This window comes from Homarus americanus, unplaced genomic scaffold, assembly GCF_018991925.1.
Source record: "Homarus americanus isolate GMGI-L3 unplaced genomic scaffold, GMGI_Hamer_2.0 scaffold5811, whole genome shotgun sequence".
In the NCBI taxonomy this organism is placed as follows: Eukaryota; Metazoa; Arthropoda; class Malacostraca; order Decapoda; family Nephropidae; genus Homarus; species Homarus americanus.
The window spans coordinates 1-19,009 of record NW_024719361.1 but is presented as its reverse complement, the minus strand read 5'-3'; the positions used below and the strand labels follow the sequence as shown (position 1 = coordinate 19,009).

The 19,009-nt window shown below is 43.1% G+C and overlaps 2 non-coding genes and 2 pseudogenes across 2 annotated transcripts; 1 reads left to right on the top strand and 3 right to left on the bottom strand.

Moving 5' to 3' along the window:
- Nucleotides 1-2,744: 2,744 nt before the first annotated feature.
- On the bottom strand, nt 2,745-2,946 carry LOC121860046. Its single transcript, XR_006087802.1, has one exon. It is a non-coding gene; the product is annotated as a U2 spliceosomal RNA (small nuclear RNA).
- Nucleotides 2,947-11,656: 8,710 nt separating this feature from the next.
- On the top strand, nt 11,657-11,819 carry LOC121860043. The gene has a single exon (XR_006087801.1). It is a non-coding gene; the product is annotated as a U1 spliceosomal RNA (small nuclear RNA).
- Nucleotides 11,820-12,488: 669 nt separating this feature from the next.
- Nucleotides 12,489-12,661, bottom strand: LOC121860045 (annotated as a pseudogene).
- Nucleotides 12,662-16,615: 3,954 nt separating this feature from the next.
- Nucleotides 16,616-16,788, bottom strand: LOC121860044 (annotated as a pseudogene).
- Nucleotides 16,789-19,009: the final 2,221 nt, after the last annotated feature.

Genomic DNA, 19,009 nt, shown 5'->3' with positions numbered 1-19,009 from the left:
AATGATGAGCATTTGCTAGGATTTATGTCCAGTCCCATCCTACTGCATTGTTCTGTTGCTTTGTAGAGGAGTTGCTGTAGATTATCTTGCTGTTTTATAATGATGGTTATATCGTCTGCATATGCTAAGCATGGGTGCTTGTGTTGTTGGTTCAGTATCATTCCTTCGGCCGCGATTTTCCGCAACAGTGGTTCGACCGCTATCTTGAACAGGAGACCACTTATTGGGCACCCCTGTTGCACACCGCATTGCACTGGTATCTCTTCTGTTTCTCCTTCCTTTGTTAGGATTCTTGTCGTCTTGCCACTGATGATGTCTCCTGCTACTGCTTCAAAATCCCGTCCCACCCCTATACGGTTGAGCGCTCTTTTGATGAGGTCCAGTGACACTGAGCCAAATGCATTGGTCAAGTCGAGTGCTGCTATGCAGGTATTGCCATTGTTCCGTCGTGCATCGTCCATGTGATGTTGAAGTATGTAGTTGTGTTCTATCACCCCATCACTTGGCATAAACCCTTTCTGTGCAGCGCACAGTACCTCGTTGTCAACGAGCCACCTTCTGAGTCGTGCTGTGAGGCATCCCGTGTACACCTTGTATATTGTGCGGCTCAGTGTTATAGGCCTCCAATTTGAAACGACTTCTGGGTTACCACCTTTTTTGGGTACAAGTATTGTTCTGTATCGTTTCCAGGAGTCTGGTATTCTCTTGGCTCTTAGACACACGTTGAATATGGCTGCCATAACTCGGCAGCTTGGGTCAGCCTTTCTCCAGTTATCATATGATATTCTGTCTTCACCTGGTGACGAATTCTCTGCTGCTGCTAGTTTTGTAAATACTTCCTTCTCTGTGAAGGGCTGCATTTCCATCTCTGGTCTGTCGTCTGGCGGTTCGGGATTGTGCTCCACGGTATTTAGGTCACATTCCTTTTCGACCATCATGTGTTGGAAGTGTTTCTCTATTCTCTCCTTGCTTATTTCACATCTTGCGCCGTTCCCTTCGACAATTAGCCGTATTGCTCGGCGACGGTTGTATTTGTACAGCCTCTGGATCTGTTTGCAATCATTGACATCGGTGATTTTCCTGGTCGTGTTCTGTCCTTGAGAGATGTTTATCCTGTTTGCCGCTTGAATTGCTACCTCGATCTCAATCAGTACTTCTTCAAATCTTGCCCAGTCCGGGTTCCGCTGGATCTCATACAGTGTGCCCAGAAACGGGTCCAGTATCCATGTCTCCTCAGCTTCATCTCGCTCTTCATTTGGTTCAGGAGTTATGCCAATATGCTCCTGTATGTTGCCTTCACCACTTAGTGTTTGGGTTGCTTCACTTTGCGATAGTGGTGTAAGGGATTCACTGAGATTACTTTGGCTTCCTTCATTTGTTTCTTGACTTTGCATTATCTGTTCCCCTGTTTGGGTACTGTCTCCCCCATGTTGTTCATCAGGGCTTAGAGGTGACAGTGGCATTCTTGGAATGTGCAAGAGGGGTGTCAGGTCCCCTGCGTGCTGTGATTCCTCTCCTGGTGAGGGTTCATTTTGGAGCAGCTGGCTCGGCGTTATAGACCTCAGTCGCGTTTCTTGATCGTCTGGGCTCAGCGGTGACACTGGTGTACTTCTCCCTGAGACGGGGCGTGGTGTCTCTGGTCCTTCCACTTCTCCATCCCTGGGTGGGGGGGTCCATCTGTGCCTTTCTCGTTGCCCTTGTGTTTCTCTTTGCTGCTGTTGCTCGTCATTCTGTGGCTGCTCCCTCTGCTCGTTATCCCTATTTTCCCCAACTTCCTGTGTGGGCTGGGCGCTTGCTGGATTGCCTTCAGGCTGTTGGTTCCCCTGTCGTTGCTCCGCCTGACGTTGGGTGTCTCTCCTCCTCCGCTGCCGTACATGTGTTGCTGCCTTGTGGTTGTTCACTCCTCTCTTTGTTGGGGCAGAGTAGTGGCAGTATTGCACGTCGCACTGGAAACGAAAATGGGGATCCCTTTGCTCCTCCCTCATCTGCCTGTTGAGGATGCACGTGTGATTGCTTGGCCGGATAGTCAGTACCAGATAGCACCCTGCACACATGTTCATATATTCGTTGATTTTCTTGTTGTGGGCTTCCTTTAGATGTCGGATTAGTGATTGCTTGCAGCCAGACCACCCCGATGATGCACATTCCCATGGGCATCCCTGCGTCCTCTCTGTGCATTTAAAGGATGGTGGTGCAGGGAACCATATGGTCAGCATTCGGTTTCTTCTTTCCGGCTGCCGATCCCCGCTCGGGCGGGGGAGAGCATCCATTCCCCCGCCGTCCGTTGAGTCAGAGTCTCCGCCGCTCCCACCGATTTGTACTGGCTCGCCTGTCGCAGGTGTTCCGGCTCTCCATCCCACTTCTTCTCCTTCGTTTCTTCCTCTTGGCCCTTCGTCGTCCATCTTGCCTTACCCACACGAACACCCACACACACATGACAACCCCCTTACAAGGGTGCACCCGCACTATCACGGTATTCCTGGAGGATCGGCCGAGAGTTGTGTACCGACCTCCCTTTCACCATCACAAACCCACTCGATCGCAAGGTGATGGTTTACCGGGGAGGGACTTTGGGACGAATACACTTCTATGAGTGCAGGTCCCTCAGCCAGTACGAAGTAAGGAAGTACAGAGAGGAGGGAATAGCCACGTGTGAGAAGCACCCACGTGGGGTCCCGTGGGACCAGGTTTTGGGGCTTTTCAGGGCACCCCCGGTATGTTTCCTCTCACTGCATGGTATTAGTAATAACCACAGCAATGGAGAAATACCGGGTTCCCTGCTCGCCGCCTAAAACAACAAAGGAGTAAACTCTGTTACTTTCACCCCCAGAAAGTCCAAATCTGTGTTCTTCCTTCCATGCAAAAAGAACCTGATTATGTACTCTCCATTAAGCTGATAAGAAAAGATACTACACTTTGATCTTAGCCAAAAGGCCGAGAAGCAGGTCCCGCAACTAGTACTAAGTATGGAAGTAGCAAAAGAGAGAAATAAGAATATATACTACACTTTGATCTTAGCCAAAAGGCCGAGAAGCAGGTCCCGCAACTAGTACTAAGTATGGAAGTAGCAAAAGAGAGAAATAAGAATATATATACTACACTTTGATCTTAGCCAAAAGGCCGAGAAAGCGATTCCAAAGCTGATGATGATGATGATTATACGGAGAGAAGAGAGCAGTGGCTCTGAGAGTGGGAGAAGGGTATAGTACAAGGTAAAGTTTAGAAGTGGGAAGTAGAGGAGAAGGTTAACAGCAGGTGGGCTATCCACCTTGCGGAGACGGGTTTTTGTCTTCCGTAACTGTGCTGCGTTAGAGGTTCTTGGGGTTAAGGAAGGCCGGTCTCAGCCAAGCTAAGCTAGGTTGTTCTAAGTTGTCCTGAGGGCATATTTTGTTAGGGGGGGGGGTCTCTCCAGGTCCTTGTGGCACTGGAGGGATGATCCCCATCTTTTAGTTATTTTTATTGTTATTTTTTATTGTTATTTTGTTGTTATTTTGTATATAGAGGCTCTGGTTCTTCGTTATCATTTTTCCTGCTTCTAGGCCACCATCCGTGCGATGTGTTGTTGTTTTCCTCAATTAGTTGGTTTAGTATGGGATCCTGTTCTTGCTCGATTTTTTCCCATATTACATTTGCTTGGGTGTGTATTCTGATGTTGAGTGGGTCTATGCCGTGTTCTGTGTGTATGTCTTGTACTGTTTGTGTGTATGGTGGTTGGTGTTTTGCCGCTCTTCTGAGGGCTATATTTTGCACTGCTTGATATTTGAGTTGATTGGTTCTTGAGATTGTATTCAGAGGTATCGGGGGGTATTCTAAGTGTGGTCTGATCAGTGCTTTGTATAGGTGCAATTGCGTGTTGGTTTCCAATTGGCGGAATCTTTTGAGCTTAGTAAGTTGTGATCTTGCCATAGCTAATCTTTCGTTAATGTGGGGTGTTATTCCGCATCTGGATATCTTGAGTCCTAATGTTTTTCCCTTGGCAGCATATGGTATTTGTTGGTTGTTAACAATAATAGGGCATGGTTTTGTTTTTGCGATGTGAATTATTTGGAGTTTTTGTACATTGGTTTTTATCTTCCATTTACGTTCATAGTCGTTTATTACCTCTATTTCTCTGCATGTTCTAATAGCCATCATTTGTTTGGACTTTCCCGGGTACCTGACTATCTGTGTTACATCGTCTGCGTAAGCTATGTATTCTGATTGACGTGGTTGCGGCATATCTGCCGTGTATACAGTGTATAACGTCGGCGATATATTACTGCCTTGGGGAACTCCGCTATGAAGGATGAAGGTTTGTCCTAGATGGTTGTCGATTATTAATTTGGCCTGTCTGTTATCTAAGAAATTACATAATAGTGCTGTGATATTGGTAGGCATGTCCAATTTGATTATTTTTAACTTCAGTCCTTCATGCCAGACTTTGTCAAATGCTTTTGAAACATCTCTCAGAATTATGTTGCATTGGTCTCTGTTACTTGCAGCATTTGCAATTGATTCATATATTAGAGCTATTGCTGTGTTGGTTCCTCGGTGTTTTCGAAAGCCGTGCTGTCTCGGGTTATATTTGTTTTCTTGGTCTAGAAAATCTCTCAGTCTGTTGTTGATTACTTTTTCCAATATTTTACCAGGTGTTTCCAAAAATGATATAGGTCTGGAGGAGCGGCCATTATTTTGGTCCGGTAAACACAGCTGTGAGCGCTAGCTCCCAAATTTGGGATGTTTTCGAGCCTATTACATTATCTGAAGGATATATAGACACCTACTTGTGGATAAGGACCTGAGGATAAGATAAGTATCGTCAAGCAACTTTGGTGTTGGGAACTTGCTGTTTACCTTACGAAAATAACTGCTCGGGGTCCCATCACTCCTGGCTGGGTGTTGTGGGATGTCAACATTGCCCCATGGAAAGTGAATTATCGCTTAAGAACTCTACATGGAAGAGTAAAGAAAAGATAGTATTGGACGAAGTTCTTGAAGACCTTGAGTTGAGTAGTGATGAGTCTAATACGAGTGATGAAGCACAAGGGAAGTTCGAAAGTGAGAAAATACAGCTACAACAAGAGGTAGTGAATAAGAAAGAAATTTCTAAAAGAATGAGGGAGACAAGCTGGCATGAGGACAGTGAAAGCAAAGAAGTGAGAGAGGAGAAGAGACAAAAACATCTAGGACAAAAAACGTGTGTGGGTGGTAATAATAATGGAAATAACAGAAAGGAGATAGTGGAGAATGGATCAAGAACAGAGCAAAGTATGGAATGTGAAGGAAGCAGACAAGAACACACACAAGGTGAAGTTGGTCGTGTCAGGAAGAGATTAATTTTTCCACAGTCATGCCCGATGACCTTCCTTGAAAAATTAAAATGGGCAGTACAACTAGGACGGGAACATCGCAGCTTTGAGCCTCTTTTGAAAGAAGGCACACACAAGCCTTATCTTACAGTGGGGACCATGGAGGCTGTGGAAATGTTGACAACTGTTGGGTACAAGGGATTACTGATGGTTTTGCCAGAGGAGAGCGACATACTACTTACAAAGGTTATAATCTTCAGGTACCCTGTAATACTAGATCCAGAATACTTATTGGATGACGAAAGATTTGTTTGGGTCAAGAGGCATTTAATAAGGGGCGAAGAGAGAAGCCAGATTATTGCTCTAATGAGAGGAAAGGTTCCAGAGAAAGTGTTCATCACAGGAGCAGGGTATAGGAAGGTGGCACTATATGTGGAGGGACCAATAATGTGTCTCAAGTGTTGCAGATGGGGACATAAGGCCTGGAGCTGTCAACTGGACCCACGTTGTAGATTCTGTGGGAAGAGGCACGAATCTAGCAACTGTAAGGACAAGATCAAAGCAGGAGAGAAAGTGAAGCCTTGTTGTTGTAATTGTGGTAAAACTCACAATGCTAGTTCAATTGCATGCGAGATGAGGCCACGTATGAGAAGTGACCAACAAAGGAATTATTCAGAGAACACTGAGGAAGTACGCTGTGGTCTGACAGTGACAAGACAGCAGGAGAACACACAGACAGTGATTCCTGAGAATGCCTGGCATGAAGATTCAAGAAGGATAAGGACTGCGCTTGCGGCCGGAAGCGTTGTTGATGCCAGGAACAAACAGAGTAATAAACAAGTAGCAAGTGAGAGTAGTGGTGCAGCCCTCCAGGTTAGTGATAAAACTGTGCAAGAAATTCTGGGAGAAGAGGTGCTTAAGATGTTTCAGCTTTTGCAAAAGTTAGGTCAGAAAATAGAAGTGATAGAGAAAAGACTTGATACAGTGATAAATAAAGAAAGGGAAAACAAAGCTGTGAATAATGTAGAATTAAAAGGGAAAGAGGAAAGTGAAGAGTTCAAGCCTTTGAAAAATTCAGTGCTTAAAATAAGTATTAAAGGGAAGGAGAGGAAAATAAAGGATTGTGTAGTGCAGGGAGCAACAACTGAAAGTTTTAAAAAGGTGTTGGTAAAGTGTAAAGATGCTGATAAAGAAAAACTTTTGAGGAAATGGGAATCTGTGCAGGAGGATTGGGCCTTCTTAAAGAATCTGATTGGAAAGGATATAAAATGTGTACATATTAATCCTGGATCTAGCTAGCCTTAAGATAATGTCCTGGAATGTTAATGTCTACAAAATAGAGTGACAGATGTACATTACTTTACCCTTAAAAATAATATTGATATAATTACCCTTCAAGAGACTGGGGACAGGAAAGGCGACCTGCTTAAACTGTCTGGATATAAGGGATTTCATCTCTATTCGGGTGAAGGTATAAGAGGGGTCTCAACATACATTAAGAATTCCATACCAGCAGAACTAGTTGGAAGCCCGAGTAGAGTACAAGGAATAGAAAGTGTCTGTATAAAGTTATATTTGAAGGAAGGAGAATTGAACATAGCAAATTTGTATATTTCTGGAGGCTGTTTTGACCTCAACTTCTTACCAGATTGCATGTTTTTGGACTCAACTTTGGCTGTAGGAGATTTTAATGCTCGACATCCAAGACTCGAAACAATGGGGAGAATTATTTGTAATGGTATAAAATTTTGGCAATTTTTACAAGATCACCCAGATGCTTACTTGTTAGGAAATAAGGAAGTGACTCATATTAAAGGAGGAAGGTTAGACTATGCTTGCATGATAAGCAGTCATGGAGTCCAGGGAGAATGTGAGATAATAAGGGAGCTAGTCAGTGACCATTTTGTTGTATATGTTCAATTACCATTTGGGAAGAGACAGGTGAGATATAGGAGGAAGAGATTGAAATTAAACAAGGATGACACTCAAGTGTTTACTCAAAATATAGAGAAATGGTACAGAAATTATACACCAGTCTGTATGGATAGCTTTTATAATGACTTAGTTGGGGAGATAGAAAGATATTTAACTAAGTCAACACAGAAAAAAATAAATGATAAGAGACATGGGGCTAGGAAACACTGCTATACCAATGACAAAATGTTGAAGGGATTGACACAAATGTTAAGGGCAGCACATAAAGATTGGGTAAAGAATGGTAGAAGAGAAGAAGATAGGGAAATCTTCATGGACATAGCCAAAATATGTGGGCAGGCTAGGAAGGAGGCAAGGGAGAAATATTGGCAAGATTTTGCACAGCACATTGGGGAGAGTAAAAATCTCAAAGAAATATGGCAGGATATTAACAAAATTAGAGGAAAAAGGAGTAATTTTATTAGCCATCCTCATCCAGATGAAGAAGCTAATAAACTGGTTGACAAATGGGCTAAAGCAGCTAGTGTTGCCTCCCTGCCTAACAGGACAATAGAAGCATTAGATGAGTGGCAAAATGAAAGAAAAAGATTTATTTCATCAGCTCTAAGTATTTGTGATGTAACATGTGTAGATATTACTAAAGATGAGTTATTAAATGCTGTTAAAAAAGGAAAATCTACAGCACCAGGCGAAGATGGTGTGACATATGAAATTTTGAACTGCTTAGTTGGTATGGAAAATAGTCCATTATTAGATTTATTCAACATGAGCTATGCAGAGGGTAGATTACCAACAGAATGGAAGAAAGCGATAGTTATTCCTTTCCCTAAGGCAACTGGTGGATACAGGCCAGTGTCTTTAACATCTTGTTTTTCCAAGATGATGGAGAGAGTATTATTAAATAGGCTTGTATATATTGTGGGGGAAAATCTATCTTGTAATTTATTTGGTTTTTTGGAAGGGAAATGTACTTCAGACTGTGTTATAAAATGTTTATCAAATGATGCAGACAGATGTAGAGTTTTTGTGGATTTACAAGGAGCATTTGATAAAGCTCACAGTGAAGTAGTTATGAATGAACTGGCTGCTCTAGGGGTATCAGGAAAGTTGTTACACTGGATAGGTGACTACTTGCATGGAAGGAGAATCTGTGTGTGGTATCAGGGATGTTTGTCTGAGGAAAGAGCACTTGAACTAGGCACTCCCCAAGGGGGAGTATTGAGTCCAATGTTATTTAATGTGTTAATGAACAAGATAGCCTCACACAAATATCCCAAAGGAGTTGTAACCATCATTTATGCAGATGACATCTTATTTCAAGGAAACTCTGTAAAAAATTTGCAGATTGCATTAAATAATTTTAGTGTTCTTTCTCAAAAGATGGGCTTAGTTATCAATGAAGAAAAAACCAAGTGTGAATGTAAAGGAAGAGGAACTGAATCCGTTTTTCTAAATGGAAAAATTGTAGAGAAAGTGTCAAAGTATAAATATTTAGGAATGTATATTGGCTTTACTAGTGAAAGTAAAGAGGCAGAAATATATCATGTCCTCACTCAATGTAGAGCAAGATTACAGCCCTTGAAGGCACTAGCATGTTGTGGTAAAGGTGCTGGGGTACCCATACTGAGAATGATGTATATTTCTACCATCAGATCACTTATAGACTATGCAGCACCTGTCCTCTCTTGTACTGGTGAAGGAAGGCTACGGAAGCTTGAGATCATGCAAAATGAAGCAATGAGAATAATTTTAGGGTGTCAAAAGAATGCAATGATTGAGATAATGAAAATGGAACTAGGGTTACAGAGCATTTCACAGAGGGTCAATGAAATTAATACAGTTGCAGCAGTTCGATTAATGAGAGGGAACAGTGGGGGTAAATTTGTACAAGATATAAATGATGGTTTAAAAGATAAAAGGACCTTCTGTAGGCAAGGCAAGAGAGGATACATGAATGGATTAGTAAATATTATTAAAAAATGTAATCTGGCAGACTGGTGTACAGCTGTTCAGAAGAGTTGTAAGAATCCACCCTGGGAAGAACGAGAAGTAGAGTTAGACATAGTGCCTCTCACAATGAAGAAATCATTACATGAACCAGGACAGTTAAGGGCTTTATATGGGAATAAGATTAGTAATTTGCCTAAAATAAACACATTGCATGTATATTGTGACGGTTCAGTTATGTCAAGTGGCAGGGCAGGGTGTGGGATCCTTATAAGACAGTACACAGAACAAGGAAATGATGACATCAAAATTGGACTTCGGTTGAGCAGTTTTATTTCATCAACACAAGCTGAGTTATATGCAATGTTAGTAGGATTGGAAAATGTTGTAAAGAGGTATAAAGATGCATATTTTTTTGTTGATAGTAGGGCAGCTTTGGATTCTTTGAACAGTGGGAGTCCAGTCTTTGGACACATTATTGGTTCATGTAGAAAATTAGTAAATACAATAAGGAAAAATGGCCATAATGTTCAATTTGTATGGGTCCCTTCACATGTGGGGATTGGTCTTAATGAAGCAGTAGATATAATAGCAAAAAGAGCCACGGAAAAGGCCGAGATCGACATAATATGTACTAAAACCATGAAGCAATTAAGGAGCAAATTACGGAAAATACAATCAATAGAAGATAATTTCAAAAGGAATGAAATATACGAGAAAAGTGAAACAATGAAACATTACCATCATGTTCTCATGAACACAAAATTTACATATGGGAAAGATAGGAGTAGGTGGAAAGATTCAGTGTATATGAGGTTAAGATTAGGATATAAATATTATTGGGAACTTGGAGCTGAGAGAAGTGAACAGGATAAAGAATGTAGAGTTTGTAGAACATCCAGATCCCATACCCTGCCACATTATATACTGGAATGCCCATTGCTTAATGTATATAGAAATGCCCATATAAATAATGTCTCCAAGCAAATAGAGTGGATGTTTGGAAATGGGAAAATAGATGAAATATTAAAGAAATATAGAAATTTTGCATCTAGAATATAGCTATGTATTATAACTAATTATATGAAATATTAGGGATTTATGTGAGTCCTGAGAGGGACATTCCTGGACTGGGGTGAGGATGACTTATGTCACTTCATCCCTTTGAGATGTATTAATGTTTTTTTGTATCTCAATAAACGTATCAATCAATCATATAGGTCTGTAGTTGCAATTAAATAAATGCACATTAGGTAATATTCTTACTTTGCTTCACCTGTAAATTGGTGCAACAAGAATCTATCTCGAGTTTTGTTTGCAGATAAACATTCGAATTCCTTATACATCAACATTTAAAATCTATAATAACAAAAGTCGTAATTATGTAACCAATTAATTTACTATTCTTTACACTTCATGGCTTTGTTACCATTTACAATTTTCAGTTTTCCTTAATCACTATCATTAATGCCTTCTTCCTTTGTTTAGGAGCTCTTATTGACCAGTGTTAGTGAAGGAAGAAACTGGCATGTTTGAGGGGCAGACTGAAGAACACATTTACTGTACTTTCCCCACGTAGAGATACGCCCGTTGCCACTGTTTTTTTTACTATGGTACCACCAACAAACCCGCTGTTTTTATTTTATTTTATTTTATTTTTACATAGTAACTGGAAAACTAATTTCCGAAAAATATAAATTGCACTAAAAATGAAAGTGCCTAAATGCGTGAGACGATTACTTTATGAACCTTGTATGCCAACCTTCATGAAAGAATGAAGCTCCGCCCAGAAAAGTAGTTCCTGAAGTATTTGTAAAATGATTACATAAGTATAGACATTTCTTGCATATAATTGAAGAAAATTTGGAATTGTATCAATTTCTAGTTTGGTTATTAGTCAATTTCCCAATAAAATGATACTGGGCTATATTGATCTTGTTACTATGCCAAAGAAAGTAGTTCCACAATGTTCAGTTTTATATTAGGAGGGATAGCCCTCACTAGATAGCAAGTTCCTCATAATTGATATTATAAGTAATACCCCAAACGACTTAATCGTGAGAGGGAGAAACTTAAGGTCAATTTGAGATAGAAGAAAACTTGGCTTACCTCTATACTTTAACAAACTTATCCTGGCAAATCAATCTAAAGATGGTGGTTGAGATACTATTAATTACTTTATTTTGGATCTAATTTGAAATCATCTTGATTTAGACACAAGAAAAACGCGAAAATAAATATCAATAGTTAACATTTTCTAGCCCAGTATGTTTGTAAATGAATAAAGTTTATAAAGCCAAACTTGTTTATTTCTATCACATGCTCTTATTTTTAATTTGGAAATTTTTATTTTAGCATACTACGAATTATAGAAAGAGTAATCATGTTATTTGTTTGTAAAATGATGTAAATAACATAAAAAAGAAGGTTCATCGCAATGATGGTCAGTCAAGTAAGGTTAGGGTTCAGGATGATCATGTGCGTGCATACTTACCTGGCACAGGAGATACCGTGATCACGAAGGCGGTTTTCCCAGGGCGAGGCTCACCATTGCACTCCGGTGATGCTGACCCTTGCGATTAACCCAAATGTGGTTAACTCGGGTGTGCAATTTTTGTTAGCGGGGGACTGCGTTCGCGCTATCCCCCTTATACATATCATAAGGGACTCTAAACGAAATATAAAGTAAGGTGCAGCGGCGTATTTGCACCGCTTAACAAGGTCTCTGTTAATAAATAGTACTTGATTTATGCTTAAGCGTCAGCGAAGAATTTTTTTCTACGCTACTTTTACATGATTTGTATTTTGACAATTTTGTGTGAATGAAAAGATTTTCAAACTCTCCAATTGATGCCTAGTAACTCATAATACTGAAAGAAGTTTTTAATAGTCTGTTAGGAAAACGTGTTAATCTAAATTTTTTCCAGTATAATATCGAGACATTTTTTTGAGATTAAAAACTTTGATTGAGACAGAAAAAAGGAGTGTTATGTCCTCATAGAGAACTTCAAAATATTAACTGTACTCATGTTGTGAAATGAGCCTGAACTTATCCTAATGTTATATCCAACGTTATCCTTGCCAGGTCCTAACACACCTCTTATCCATGTTTGTCACATCATACTCATGCATGTGTAACTCCGCATATTGTAACCTACAAGGACCGAATAAACGGACAATTACATCCTGCTTTTTTGCAACCCAGAAAGAAGTCGCACCTGTGTCTGACCGTGACATATATACAGCGATTATAAGACATTATATGCCCTTGGCCATCTTTAAGTAAAATGTAATATATTTGCTTTAATTTCTCCCCATGGGGAGTGGACCGATCCCGGAGATACTGCAATACCGGGCCGATCCGCGGCAAAGGTGGAGCAAGCCCCTAGCACTTCGCCATGATCCAAAAATCAGTTTAATATCGAAGATCCCACATGGGGATCGTATCAGATATTAAGCTGATAAGAACAGATTTTATTTAAAAGAATGATACATTGTTTTTTATTTACAATAGTTTGGGTATTCCAGTAATTTGTGACAATTGGCTGACTATCTATTACATTTTATACATAATGTTCCTATTCCACTAACTAGAACCTATTCTTTCTTCTATCTTGACTTTGGGTTTATTTCACCCTACATACTGTCTAGCCCCTGAGGTATGTTCTATATAAATCATTCTCGACCAGCGAATGGCATCACTTACACACAGTTTCCTGAAGAGGCGCAGGTATCCCTTTCATCAGCTTCTCGTTCTCCGGGTCGTATGCTCCCAGGGGTCCCACTATGAATGCAGCCACCTTCACCTGCTGGTATTGTCTTCTCATCTCTGCTGCCAGTTCTGCATACTTTTCTTCTTTCCTCAGTCTTGCTTCTTTAAATGCCTCTTGTCCATTCTCGAATGGGCAGGTGACGTCGATCAGGATCACTTCTCGGTTCTTTTCAATCACCAGGTCTGGACGTCCTCTTGTCCATTCTCGAATGGGCAGGTGACGTCGATCAGGATCACTTCTCGGTTCTTTTCAATCACCAGGTCTGGACGTCCATTGTCTGCTGCTCCTGGTACTCGTTCATTTGCCGACATGACCTTCCACTGTCGACCTTCTGCGGCTTTTCGTACTCTATCCACCAGGGCATTATGTCGCTTTTGCATGGCTCGAGAGTGTATCATGCAGTGGTTTACTACATGTGGGAGCGTTTCTTCTCTATTGCACCGACGACATCTCCGATCCCTATTCTGGCCTCGCTTCGCTCCATTGACGGGGAGTAGGTTCAGTCTTGCTCGGTGTATGAAACGCCAGTCTGCGAAGGTTGTATACGCTCCATTTCGAACAAAAGCTGATGATGCTCTCTCTTGTGCTACGAGCTTCATCACTTTCCCTTGGTCAGGCTTATTCTGCAGAACTTCATCTCTCATCTGTCGTCGCTGGCTCCGGATGGTTTTGGCTACCTTCCTTCTATCTTTTTCTTCAATGATGGAGTCCGTGCATTTTATCTTGATGTTGTCTCCTCCCTCTGCTATCCAGGAAACCCCCATTCGGCCTGAGGCACACCTGGCTCTAGACCAGATGGTTTGGTGGTCTCCTCCTCGCGTTTGCATCTCTCCCTGTGTTAAGTACATGCATGCGTCGGTCATGCTTGGCTCCTGTCGTGTTGTCATTGTTGCCACTCGCCGGCATTCTTCTCTGGCTATTTCCCTGACGTCAGGATCCGGTGACGTGAGTAATTTATATGCGGTATCCACCAGGAAAATGTCAGAGTCTTCTGCCGCGAGTGGGACACCACACGCTCCAGCTTTACTGCTTCCGTACAAGTACTCATTCGACGCTCTTGACGGTAGATGTAGCGTGTGTTTAAGCATTGTCTTCATTTCGTTGTCCAGGTGTGCCCAGTCAGTTTTCCTCAGTTGCCAAGTCCTCATTGCATGCACTCCTGCCGGGAACATGAATGTCTTGACTGCATCTATTCTCTGCCACGGTGCTAGCTTGCTTGTCAGTATTTTGGTCCCGAGTTGCATTAGTTCCTCTACTGTTTGGATGTTTGGCAGAAGATGGAACCCAACTGGTCGTCCCAAGAAGAGCGTTGCTTCGCCATCGCTCTTCCATTGGATGGGCGTTTCTCCCACGTAGAACTGTGTCTGGCGCATTCCTCGAGGTCTTCGTCCAGACAGGTGCAATGATGAGCTTTTGCTAGGATTTAGGTCCAGTCCCATCATACTGCATTGTTCTGTTGCTATGTAGAGGAGTTGCTGTAGATTATCTTGCTGTTTTGTAATGATGGTTATATCGTCTGCATATGCTAAGCATGGGTGCTTGTGCTGTTGGTCCAGTATCATTCCTTCGGCCGCGATTTTCCGCAACAGTGGTTCGACCGCTATATTGAACAGGAGACCACTTATTGGGCACCCCTGTTGCACACCGCATTGCACTGGTATCTCTTCTGTTTCTCCTTCCTTTGTTAGTATTCTTGTCGTCTTGCCACTGATGATGTCTCCTGCTACTGTTTCAAAATCCCGTCCCACCCCTATACGGTTGAGCGCTCTTTTAATGAGGTCCAGTGACACTGAGCCAAATGCATTGGTCAAGTCGAGTGCTGCTATGCAGGTATCGCCATTGTTCCGTCGTGCATCGTCCATGTGATGTTGAGTATGTAGTTGTGTTCTATCACCCCATCACTTGGCATGAATCCTTTCTGTGCGGCGCACAGTACCTCGTTGTCAACGAGCCACCTTCTGAGTCGTGCTGTGAGGCATCCCGTGTACACCTTGTATATTGTGCGGCTCAGTGTTATAGGCCTCCAATTTGAAACGACTTCTGGGTTACCACCTTTTTTGGGGACAAGTATTGTTCTGTATCGTTTCCAGGAGACTGGTATTCTCTTGGCTCTGAGACACACGTTGAATATGGCTGCCATAACTCGGCAGCTTGGGTCAGCCTTTCTCCAGTTCTCATATGATATTCTGTCTTCAGCTGGTGACGAATTCTCTGCTGCTGCTAGTTTTGTAAATACTTCCTTCTCTGTGAAGGGCTGCATTTCCATCTCTGGTCTGTCGTGTGGCGGTTCGGGAATGTGCTCCACGGTATTTAGGTCACAATCCTTTTCAACCATCATGTGTTGGAAGTGTTCCTCTATTCTCTCCTTGCTTATTTCACATCTTGCGCCGTTCCCTTCGGCAATTAGCCGTATTGCTCGGCGACGGTTGTATTTGTACAGCCTCTGGATCTGTTTGCAATCATTGGCATCGGTGATTTTCCTGGTCGTGTTCTGTCCTTGAGAGATGTTTATCCTGTTTGCCGCTTGTATTGCTACCTCGATCTCAATCAGTACTTCTTCAAATCTTGCCCAGTCCGGGTTCCACTGGATCTCATACACTGTGCCCAGAAACGGCTCCAGTATCCATGTCTCCTCAGCTTCATCTCGCTCTTCATTTGGTTCAGGAGTTATGCCAATCTGCTCCTGTATGTTGCCTTCACCACTTAGTGTTTGAGTTGCTTCACTTTGCGATAGTGGTGTAAGGGATTCACTGAGATTACTTTGGCTTCCTTCATTTGTTTCTTGACTTTGCATTATCTGTTCCCCTGTTTGGGTACTGTCTCCACCATGTTCTTCATCGGGGCTTAGAGGTGACAGTGGCATTCTTGGCATGTGCAAGAGGGGTGTCAGGTCCCCTGGGTGCTGTGATTCCTCTCTTGGTGAGGGTTCATTTTGGAGCAGCTGGCTCGGCGTTATCGACCTCAGTCGCGTTTCTTGATCGTCTGGGCTCAGCGGTGACACTGGTGTACTTCTCCCAGAGACGGGGCGTGGTGTCTCTGGTCCTTCCACTTCTCCATCCCTGGGTGGAGGTGTCCATCTGTGCCTTTCTCGTTGCCCTTGTGTTTCTCTTTGCTGCTGTTGCTCGTAATTCTGTGGCTGCTCCCTCTGCTCGTTATCCCTATTTTCCCCAACTTCCTGTGAGGGCTGGGCGCTTGCTGGATTGCCTTCAGCCTGTTGGTTCCCCTGTCGTTGCTCCGCCTGACGTTGGTTGTCTCTCCTCCTCCACTGCCGTACATGTGTTGCTACCTTGTGGTTATTCAATCCTCTCTTTGTTGGGGCAGAGTAGTGGCAGTATTGCACGTCGCACTGGAAACGAAAATGGGGAACCCTTTGCTCCTCCCTCATCTGCCTGTTGAGGATGCACGTGTGATTGCTTGGCCGGATAGTCAGTACCAGATAGCACCCTGCACACATGTTCATATATTCGTTGATTTTACTCATGCATGTGTAACTCCGCATATTGTAACCTACCAAGGACCGAATAAACGGACAATTACATCCTGCTTTTTTGCAACCAAGAAAGAAGTTGCACCTGTGTCTGACCGTGACATATATACAGCGATTATAAGACATTATATGCCCTTGGCCATCTTTAAATAAAATGTAATATATTTGCTTTAATTTCTCCCCATGGGGAGTGGACCGATCCCGGAGATACTGCAATACCGGGCCGATCCGCGGCAAAGGTGGAGCAAGCCCCTAGCACTTCGCCATGATCCAAAAATCAGTTTAATATCGAAGATCCCACATGGGGATCGTATCAGATATTAAGCTGATAAGAACAGATTTTATTTAAAAGAATGATACATTGTTTTTTATTTACAATAGTTTGGGTATTCCAGTAATTTGTGACAATTGGCTGACTATCTATTACATTTTATACATAATGTTCCTATTCCACTAACTAGAACCTATTCTTTCTTCTATCTTGACTTTGGGTTTATTTCACCCTACATACTGTCTAGCCCCTGAGGTATGTTCTATATAAATCATTCTCGACCAGCGAATGGCATCACTTACACACAGTTTCCTGAAGAGGCGCAGGTATCCCTTTGATGCCAGTCTCTTCATCAGCTTCTCGTTCTCCGGGTCGTATGCTCCCAGGGGTCCCACTATGAATGCAGCCACCTTCACCTGCTGGTATTGTCTTCTCATCTCTGCTGCCAGTTCTGCATACTTTTCTTCTTTCCTCAGTCTTGCTTCTTTAAATGCCTCTTGTCCATTCTCGAATGGGCAGGTGACGTCGATCAGGATCACTTCTCGGTTCTTTTCAATCACCAGGTCTGGACGTCCATTGTCTGCTGCTCCTGGTACTCGTTCATTTGCCGACATGACCTTCCAATGTCGACCTTCTGCGGCTTTTCGTACTCTATCCACCAGGGCATTATGTCGCTTTTGCATGGCTCGAGAGTGTATCATGCAGTGGTTTACTACATGTGGGAGCGTTTCTTCTCTATTGCATCGACGACATCTCCGATCCCTATTCTGGCCTCGCTTCGCTCCATTGACGGGGAGTAGGTTCAGTCTTGCTCGATGTATGAAACGCCAGTCTGCGAAGGTTGTATACGCTCCATTTCGAACAAAAGCTGATGATGCTCTCTCTTGTGCTACGAGCTTCATCACTTTCCCTTGGTCAGGCTTATTCTGCAGAACTTCATCTCTCATCTGTCGTCGCTGGCTCCGGATGGTTTTGGCTACCTTCCTTCTATCTTTTTCTTCAATGATGGAGTCCGTGCATTTTATCTTGATGTTGTCTCCTCCCTCTGCTATCCAGGAAACCCCCATTCGGCCTGAGGCACACCTGGCTCTAGACCAGATGGTTTGGTGGTCTCCTCCTCGCGTTTGCATCTCTCCCTGTGTTAAGTACATGCATGCGTCGGTCATGCTTGGCTCCTGTCGTGTTGTCATTGTTGCCACTCGCCGGCATTCTTCTCTGGCTATTTCCCTGACGTCAGGATCCGGTGACGTGAGTAATTTATATGCGGTATCCACCAGGAAAATGTCAGAGTCTTCTGCCGCGAGTGGGACACCACAGCTTCCGTACAAGTAGGCTACTCATTCGACGCTCTTGACGGTAGATGTAGCGTGTGTTTAAGCATTGTCGTCATTTCGTTGTCCAGGTGTGCCCAGTCTGTTTTCCTCAGTTGCAAAGTCCTCATTGCATGCACTCCTGCCGGGAACATGAATGTCTTGACTGCATCTATTCTCTGCCACGGTGCTAGCTTGCTTGTCAGTATTTTGGTCCCGAGTTGAATTAGTTCCTCTACTGTTTGGATGTTTGGCAGAAGATGGAACCCAACTGGTCGTCCCAAGAAGAGCGTTGCTTCGCCATCGCTCTTCCATTGGATGGGCGTTTCTCCCACGTAGAACTGTGTCTGGCGCATTCCTCGAGGTCTTCGTCCAGACAGGTGCAATGATGAGCTTTTGCTAGGATTTAGGTCCAGTCCCATCATACTGCATTGTTCTGTTGCTATGTAGAGGAGTTGCTGTAGATTATCTTGCTGTTTTGTAATGATGGTTATATCGTCTGCATATGCTAAGCATGGGTGCTTGTGCTGTTGGTCCAGTGTCATTCCTTCGGCCGCGATTTTCCGCAACAGTGGTTCGACCGCTATATTGAACAGGAGACCACTTATTGGGCACCCCTGTTGCACACCGCATTGCACTGGTATCTCTTCTGTTTCTCCTTCCTTTGTTAGTATTCTTGTCGTCTTGCCACTGATGATGTCTCCTGCTACTGTTTCAAAATCCCGTCCCACCCCTATACGGTTGAGCGCTCTTTTAATGAGGTCCAGTGACACTGAACCAAATGCATTGGTCAAGTCGAGTGCTGCTATGCAGGTATCGCCATTGTTCCGTCGTGCATCGTCCATGTGATGTTGAAGTATGTAGTTGTGTTCTATCACCCCATCACTTGGCATGAATCCTTTCTGTGCAGCGCACAGTACCTCGTTGTCAACGAGCCACCTTCTGAGTCGTGCTGTGAGGCTTCCCGTGTACACCTTGTATATTGTGCGGCTCAGTGT